This window comes from Lactuca saligna, chromosome 6 (genome assembly GCF_052625555.1).
Source record: "Lactuca saligna cultivar CGN05327 chromosome 6, ASM5262555v1, whole genome shotgun sequence".
Taxonomy (NCBI): Eukaryota; Viridiplantae; Streptophyta; class Magnoliopsida; order Asterales; family Asteraceae; genus Lactuca; species Lactuca saligna.
In genome coordinates this window covers 147,051,597-147,059,066 of record NC_136422.1, presented here as the reverse complement: position 1 = coordinate 147,059,066, position 7,470 = coordinate 147,051,597, and the positions used below count along the sequence as shown (strand labels likewise).

At 33.1% G+C, this 7,470-nt stretch overlaps 1 pseudogene; it reads right to left on the bottom strand.

Annotated features, from left to right (window-relative positions):
* Positions 1-6,246: 6,246 nt before the first annotated feature.
* On the bottom strand, positions 6,247-7,002 carry LOC145003271 (pectinesterase inhibitor 7 pseudogene; annotated as a pseudogene).
* Positions 7,003-7,470: the final 468 nt, after the last annotated feature.

Genomic DNA, 7,470 nt, shown 5'->3' with positions numbered 1-7,470 from the left:
TAGAACCAAGGTTTGGGACATGATAGCTCCATTAACAACACAAGAACAGGGGCTTTAATGCTCTTAAGATCTTCTCCATTCCAGATCTGAGGTAGCAACCTCAGATCCATCCTCCAAACATCAAGATGCCACACAACCAAGCTCCCCACACAACCCCAAAATGAGAAACTAGGAAAACACAGCCCAAGAACGAAAGTATTACCTCCAAAGGATGCCTCAACAGCAATGAAACTCGAATCCAAGCAAAGCCCTTTGATCCAAGCCACTTCTCCTTTAAGATTTCTTCAACCAACACCTCTCCAATCTCTAATTTGCTCCACAAAGGGACTCTCCACGAATTTAGGGTTTCTGGGACGCAAGGGGGGAATAAGGGAGGCTGTGGAGGGGCATAATGCTCTTTATATAGGGCTCAACCCTGAAAATTAGGGTTTTCTCCATACAGCACCTACTCGCCAAGTCCATCGTTGGACTCGCCGAGTAGGCCACTTGACACGCGACCATAGTCGCGACCTGACTCGCCAAGTCTATCCATGGACTCGCCGAGTCACCCTCCGAAACTTAAACTTTTAGCCCTTCAACTCTACTCTTGAAATTCCGAGATGTTACACTATGGTCCAAGTGGATTAGGTTTCCAAATTTATCCCCTTAGACTCTCCAAGAGATAGAGACCTCACTCCTAGGTTTAAAAGGGGGAAACCACAACTTGGTTTAAACCAATAAGCACTTAATCATGAAGATCTCTAGTCCAATATTGCCAGAAAGGTTTCTAGCATCACAAATAATGTAAAAATCAATTCTTTCCAAACATGCATGTCCAATGCATGTCTTGAACTCCCATTAGGTCAAAAAGAGGGTTTAATGGCAAAAATTCCATGCATGACACCAAAACTCATTACTAATCCAGATCCAAAGCACTAAATGCTCTTAATGGCTTGAAGATTCATAAACTTGCAAATTTTATAAAATATCACGAATCCAACCAACAAGAACATGAAGATTTAGGGACAAAATTCAAGATCTAGAAACCTATCATGATAAAAATCGAGTCTTGAACACTTACAAAGGTCCGGAAGAGTGCTACAACAAATGGTGACGACTTTCTTGCTGAATCTTAGATCACTTCTTCTTCGTTCTTCCTTCAATGGCTTCCAAGGACACCAAAAATGGCTTAAATAAAGGAGAACGAGGATTAGGTTTCATAGGTCTTAAGGAGGCTGATGGAGGATAAGGGTGAGGAAACCCTAGCCTTCTTATTTCTTTAAATACGGAGCATAACCCAAAAAATAGGGTTTGTTAATTGCCAGCTACGACGCCGTGGCCATATAATGCCACGTCGTGGTGGCTTAAATGAACCCACAATCTTATCTTGATTTCGCACGTCATGGTTCCTCCACCATGTCGTGGTAAACCATAAAATGCCAAAAATTAAAAATATGAAGTACCTCAGGATCCGATTGTTACACTTACCAATGACTAATTTTTTGGTTTTGTTGTATGGTGCATGAGTTATGAGGTTATTCAGATCATTGGTTGCATGAAAACTTGCTCCACTGTTGAAGAGCTAGTTTTCTTTGATTGGTGTAGATGCAGTAATAGGACTCATGACCTAAACTTTGGCATGTTGGACCTTCATATTGTGATAAGGAAGAGTAGAAGCACATGGAAAGGACTTTTTAAATGTTGAACAATTGCTTAAGGAATGTCATTTCTAGTGGCACCATTGACATTTTCCCAAAATAGGCATTGACTATTGACTTGAGGGACCTGATAGCATATGTCGAAAAAGAGGGAGCGGGGAAGGAAGAACAACCGTTTTACTTTGGCACACGAGGTGGCGGGTTTGGCTAGGTAACATAATGGAAATGTATTGGACTGTAAATCCTGGAATGACGGTTCGACCCTGTCCTTGGCCTCGAGGAGTGGTGAGCAACGACCTGCTTCGAGGGTGTAAGGAGTTGTAGTTTACTGTCGAGGAGGCCATAACTTCTTGTTTGACTAATGATTAATGTAAAAGACAGTGCTTGGCTGATAAATCCCAATGGCAGGTACCCGTTGAGCAAGAACTAAATCATGATTTATTAGTTTTTCATGTAATTCATTAAAGATATGGGGGAATCTCTTGCGTTGATGGGATCAAAAATGGGTTTGTAAGTGGATTGATCTAACCCATTAACAACTACATCAATGATATCTTCATGATCAAGTTTCTATCAAAGAATTGCAAGCTTATCAACAACAGTTTTGCCATTCTGCATGTAATAGGTGATAGTTTGATTTGCGGTTTTGGTTAGTTGCTTTAGGCGGTATTGTTATTGTTTGATATGCCCTCGCGATGGAGATGCATATGTACTGGCTAGGATTTGCCATGTTTCTCGAGAAGACGCAACATTTGTCACCAGTGGATCTGTGGTGATAAGGTTCCGACTAGGGCTCCCAAGAGAAGACGATCTTGCCTGGACCATTTTTGGTAGTCGACGTGCGGAGTGGTTGTGCCATCAGTGTCGATTGTTGGAGCTGGTGCTAGATGTGAGCCATTAATGAATCAATATAGATCTAGACCATGTAATAGGGCTTTGATCTATGTTTTCCACCCAAGATAGTTGGTGGATGTCAATTTTAGGGTTGCTAGGAAATTGACAATAGTGATGTCCTTCAGAATTGTGTTGGCGGTGAGTGAGGAAGAGGATGAATCAATGTTGGTCCCCATTCGTTATGGAGAGTTAGGTGGTGAGTTTGTGGGTGTGGTGTGTACAGAACGGGGCTTTGATACCATATAAAGAATAAAAGAAGAAGAAGAAGAGATACGTTGGAATTACATTTGTATTTGATTGAATTCATTACAGAGGAAATACATCTAGGATATATATACAATAGAGTTACAGCTAACTACAGAGAGATACATGGAAACAATATTTGACAAAGTAGAAATACATGTGTGTTAAATAGGAGTAGATAGATACATGACCAAGTTATATCTTAATATTGTCGACCATCACATTCCGAGTTATATCACTTTAGTTGAACTTATTACATGATTCCTAGAGCTTTTTTCTTTTAATGATCAAACATACAAGGATTTTGATCGAAGATATTATAGCTCCACATCACATTACTTCTGTAATAATTCTACTTGGTTTTTTTTTTTTTTTTTAGTTAGATCTCCCAAAACGTACACTTCAAGTCTTCAATGAAGAAATTTCAGAAGGACACGGATGTGGTACCTACTGTCTACTGAATTCGAGTAGTCTATTGCTTTAGGTAATATCTATTTTTTTTTTTCTTATTTTGTTTTTATAGTTTATTTCATAAAGACCGTATACTGTCTTTTTTTTTTTAATTTTTTTTAATCTTTCTGTTTTGTGGGTTTATTTTGAGAAAAAAATGTAGTTTTAGAAACACGATACTACATTACTTTTTTGGAATAAACCCTTGTTTTTATTGATCCTATGATTTTTTTTTTATCTATTTAGACAGTGGTTGGCTTGGAGAACGCAAACAGGGATCTCAAGAGTGGCCAAGAAAAGTTCACCAAATTGGAATGGAATTTGTCCTCAATCAGTGGCTCAATGGTAAAGTATTTAGAATATGTACTATTCGTATAAGGCCGAATACTTTTTGTTTAATACTCATTGTTTACTCTATTCTAAAATGTCTAACGATAAAAACTAAAAAAAGATCATTATCACAGAAGTGATTTTGTATGTATATCTGAACGAACCTTTTTTTTTTTCTTTCGATTTTGGTCTAAGGGGGTGTCATTGAAAACGGGGGAAGAAGTCGACAAATGCAGTGACAGGCATAGTTTTCTTGTTAGTTTTTGCAAAAATGAGTAAATTTCAATACTGGCCCTATTTTTTTTTTCTTTTTTTTTTTTTTTTTTTTTTTTTTTTTTGGTTTTACGTCCCAAAAGGAATAGCTTTGTAATTTTCGTAATTATTTTTTTAGGGGTGATATATCGGTGAGTTGTGTTGTGTTTTGACACAATACGATTTCGTATTTTGTTTTACTAATATGACAACGACCCAATTAAAACATGATAAAAACGACAAACATGAAAACTATCAAATAAAATAAACATTTAGTTAATTTATGTAGTTCAAAATTAATCTCACAAAATATGACAAAATGAAAAAACGACAATCATATGTTAAAATCATGTCAGTTGCGTGTTGAATATTGAATACGAACACAACACGACACATTACGATGTTGTGTTTTTTTTTTTTTTTTTATACTTGACACGATCACGACATGGATACAAATTTGAATTTCAATTTAATCTCAATTTCATTTTATGTTGTGTATTTTTATTATGTTGTATCATGAATTATCACCTCTATTATTTTGTACTGGTTTTGGTTTATCACTTGTTAAATCTAACTAATTAGTTGTACTTTTTTAATTTGTCATTTTGTTTGCACACCACACCTCAAAAACACAATGTTCTCTAAGGACCAATTTTGTACTATTCTTTTAAATTTCTTGAACTATGAAACACTTTTGGAACTGTTTTGTAACAAACTTAATATATATGGGTTCTTTTAAATTTATTGTTAAACTACTTTGTAAATATAACATATTTTATTTTACATTATCTTAGAAAGTATAAAATTTAAACAAATCTTATCATGATATGATTTTTATTGTTAAAGGAAACGCATAAAAGGATCATTAAAGATGGTCATCCGTGGGTATTTTGATATGCTTGTCAATTAACTCATTTCTAAAAAAAGTATGTAAGGAATTAGGATTTGTTTTCTGACTATTTGTTATGAACATCATGCTGATATCCATTAATTATACTGAAAGCGTACTTGGAGTCATGTTGCTATCCATTAATTATAGCTGAAAGCATACTTGGAGTAAAAATGATAAATGAATAATTGGGTGAAGGGACTTATTGTATGACCTTGAGTTAGTAATTTCATTTCTTTATTTTATTAAGACATTATTCTTTAATAAATCTATCAATCAAATCATAATATATGTGAGATGTAACATCAATAAGGCAATAGAGATGTAAGTAGAATGCTAATTTCAGTGTATGTTGCTACTATCGATAATAAAATAAAATACATTGCACATATTGGTAACAAACACTTTGAATCTTGTTTTTCATTCAAACTTGTATTCAAATTAACACATTCCTTGTATTTAAATTAACACATTCAGAGGTGGAACTGAAAGATTCAAAGCTCGTTAAGAGGTGAAACAAACACTTTGGATGACTAAACATTTTAATGTAACCATTAAGAGGTTAATCAAACAACTCCTTAGTCTATTAAAACATGTTTTATATGTTACGTATAAAAGAAACGATCATATACATCTAAATTCATTAAGTATTGTTCATATTAAATCCATTAAATAAAAAAAAAAAACACCATATTAACGGCTTTAGCATTTAGTTCGTCATCTACTATTACATACAAAATTTGATTGCCAGATTGGATAATACATATACTTGTAACATGATTATTACAAACTTATTTTTGACGTTATTAATTGTTTTCATATAAGATCCAAAACTGTTAATATATACATGATCAATTACACATGAATTTTCTTACGAAACAAGTACAACAAGGTAATGATATTTAACAATTTCAAATTGATATTTTATATTCTTCACCAAACAGTGGAATGCACATTTATTTTATGAATGTGAAGTTGGCAAAGCCATGCCCCACAACATTATTGCCCCAAAACGACAACCAATGTCACAATCACTCTAAGTAGACATCAATATTATATAATTAAAAATCGATACTATAATTATATAAAGTTTTTAAACAAATTATTTTTAAAACTTGTAAATATGTAAAAACATTCTGTTTGATTCTTAACATGCTGAAACCTGTTTAATCGTTTCTACTTTAATTCAAAATTTAAAATGATACTATTTAACTCACGGGAAAAAAATAAAAATTTTAAAATGATACTGTGCTATTTAACTCACGGGATATAATCTATTATGTAAATATGTCAAATTTCATTATGGCTTTGTCCCTTATATATTTTGCAAAGTACAATTATCTTGTTCTATACATTTTATTAGCCCATTTATTCAACATATTATAATTACTATAAGTATTGTACTTTACGTCAAATATATTTTCACAACAAAGACAATGTGAATTACATCATAAATTTGTCATGACATCGAGTGTTGATATCTCCATTTCGTCTTGAAAACCATAGTTCCATTTGTAGCTAAAAGTTTCTATTAAGCAAACAAAACCAATGTAAAAAAAGGCACAAACATATAATACATCTTGGATAAATTATTGACAAGATCCATTGACTAATAATTCTCTCAAAAAAGAGCACGTATATAAACTCGACTATAAATATTTTCAACCGATGTTTAACCCTTTGCATAATTATTAACAAAAGAGAGTGCGATGCTAGCCAAATGCGCAATATTCAAAACCTGTTTTCGAACCACGTTCTTTAACTCTCCATTCATACTTTTAGCCGAAAAACCATCCGTACATGTATCATCATCTGTCAAAGCAGCACTGACCCATGTTTCTATACTGTTCATGTTAAACAGAAAGTCAGATCCAGATCGAACCTTTCCCATTTCCACCATGGAAATATGGAGCTCATATGCTGAATCACTTATCTCTTCAAGACAATCTTGTAGTGCACCCGATTCCCTCTTAGTTATCTTGTGGGTTCTTGAATAAATCGTCAGATTTTTAGAGGTTGAGCGAGTGGTGCTGAGGGTTGCCGCAAGTGCGGTCTGCGCCAAGAGTCTTGGACTGGTTCCGATGCGTGATATGAAAGGCGAGAGGTACACGTAACAAAGCTGAGGGTACAATGTTTTGTTGCATGATTTGTAGAGGAAAATGGTATTCGATTTTATTGGGCATATTGCAAGGCTCAGTAGTATGAGCCATGCTAAAATTGCTCGCCCCATCTCTCTCTAGATTCTCTGTCTAAGGGAATGAAGATAAGAAAGGAATGGGTTGCAATATATGGGCAAAGATTGCATATGTCATGATGGTGGGTACCTTATCGCATGTCGATATATATATATATATATATATATATATATATATATATATATATATATATATATATATATATATATATATATATATATATATATATATATATATATATATATATATATATAGGTTAGGTTCACGTGAGACAGCCTAATTTTGTGAGACCGTGACACGTATTTATTTATTTATTTTTTAATTTTTTTAAATTTTTTTTAGTTAATTCAAGTTCCGAAAATAATATTTAAAAAAAGAATTTTTTGATTTTTCTATTTATTTTGCATTTTAAAATTATTTTTAGAATATGTACAGACGTACAGTGTAATATTTTATTTAGAATATTTCACGTATTTTAAAAAAAAATAGATTTTTTTTTTATTTTTTATTTATTTATTTTTAGTTAATTCAAGTTCCGAAAATAATATTTAAAAAAAGAATTTTTAGATTTTTCCATTTA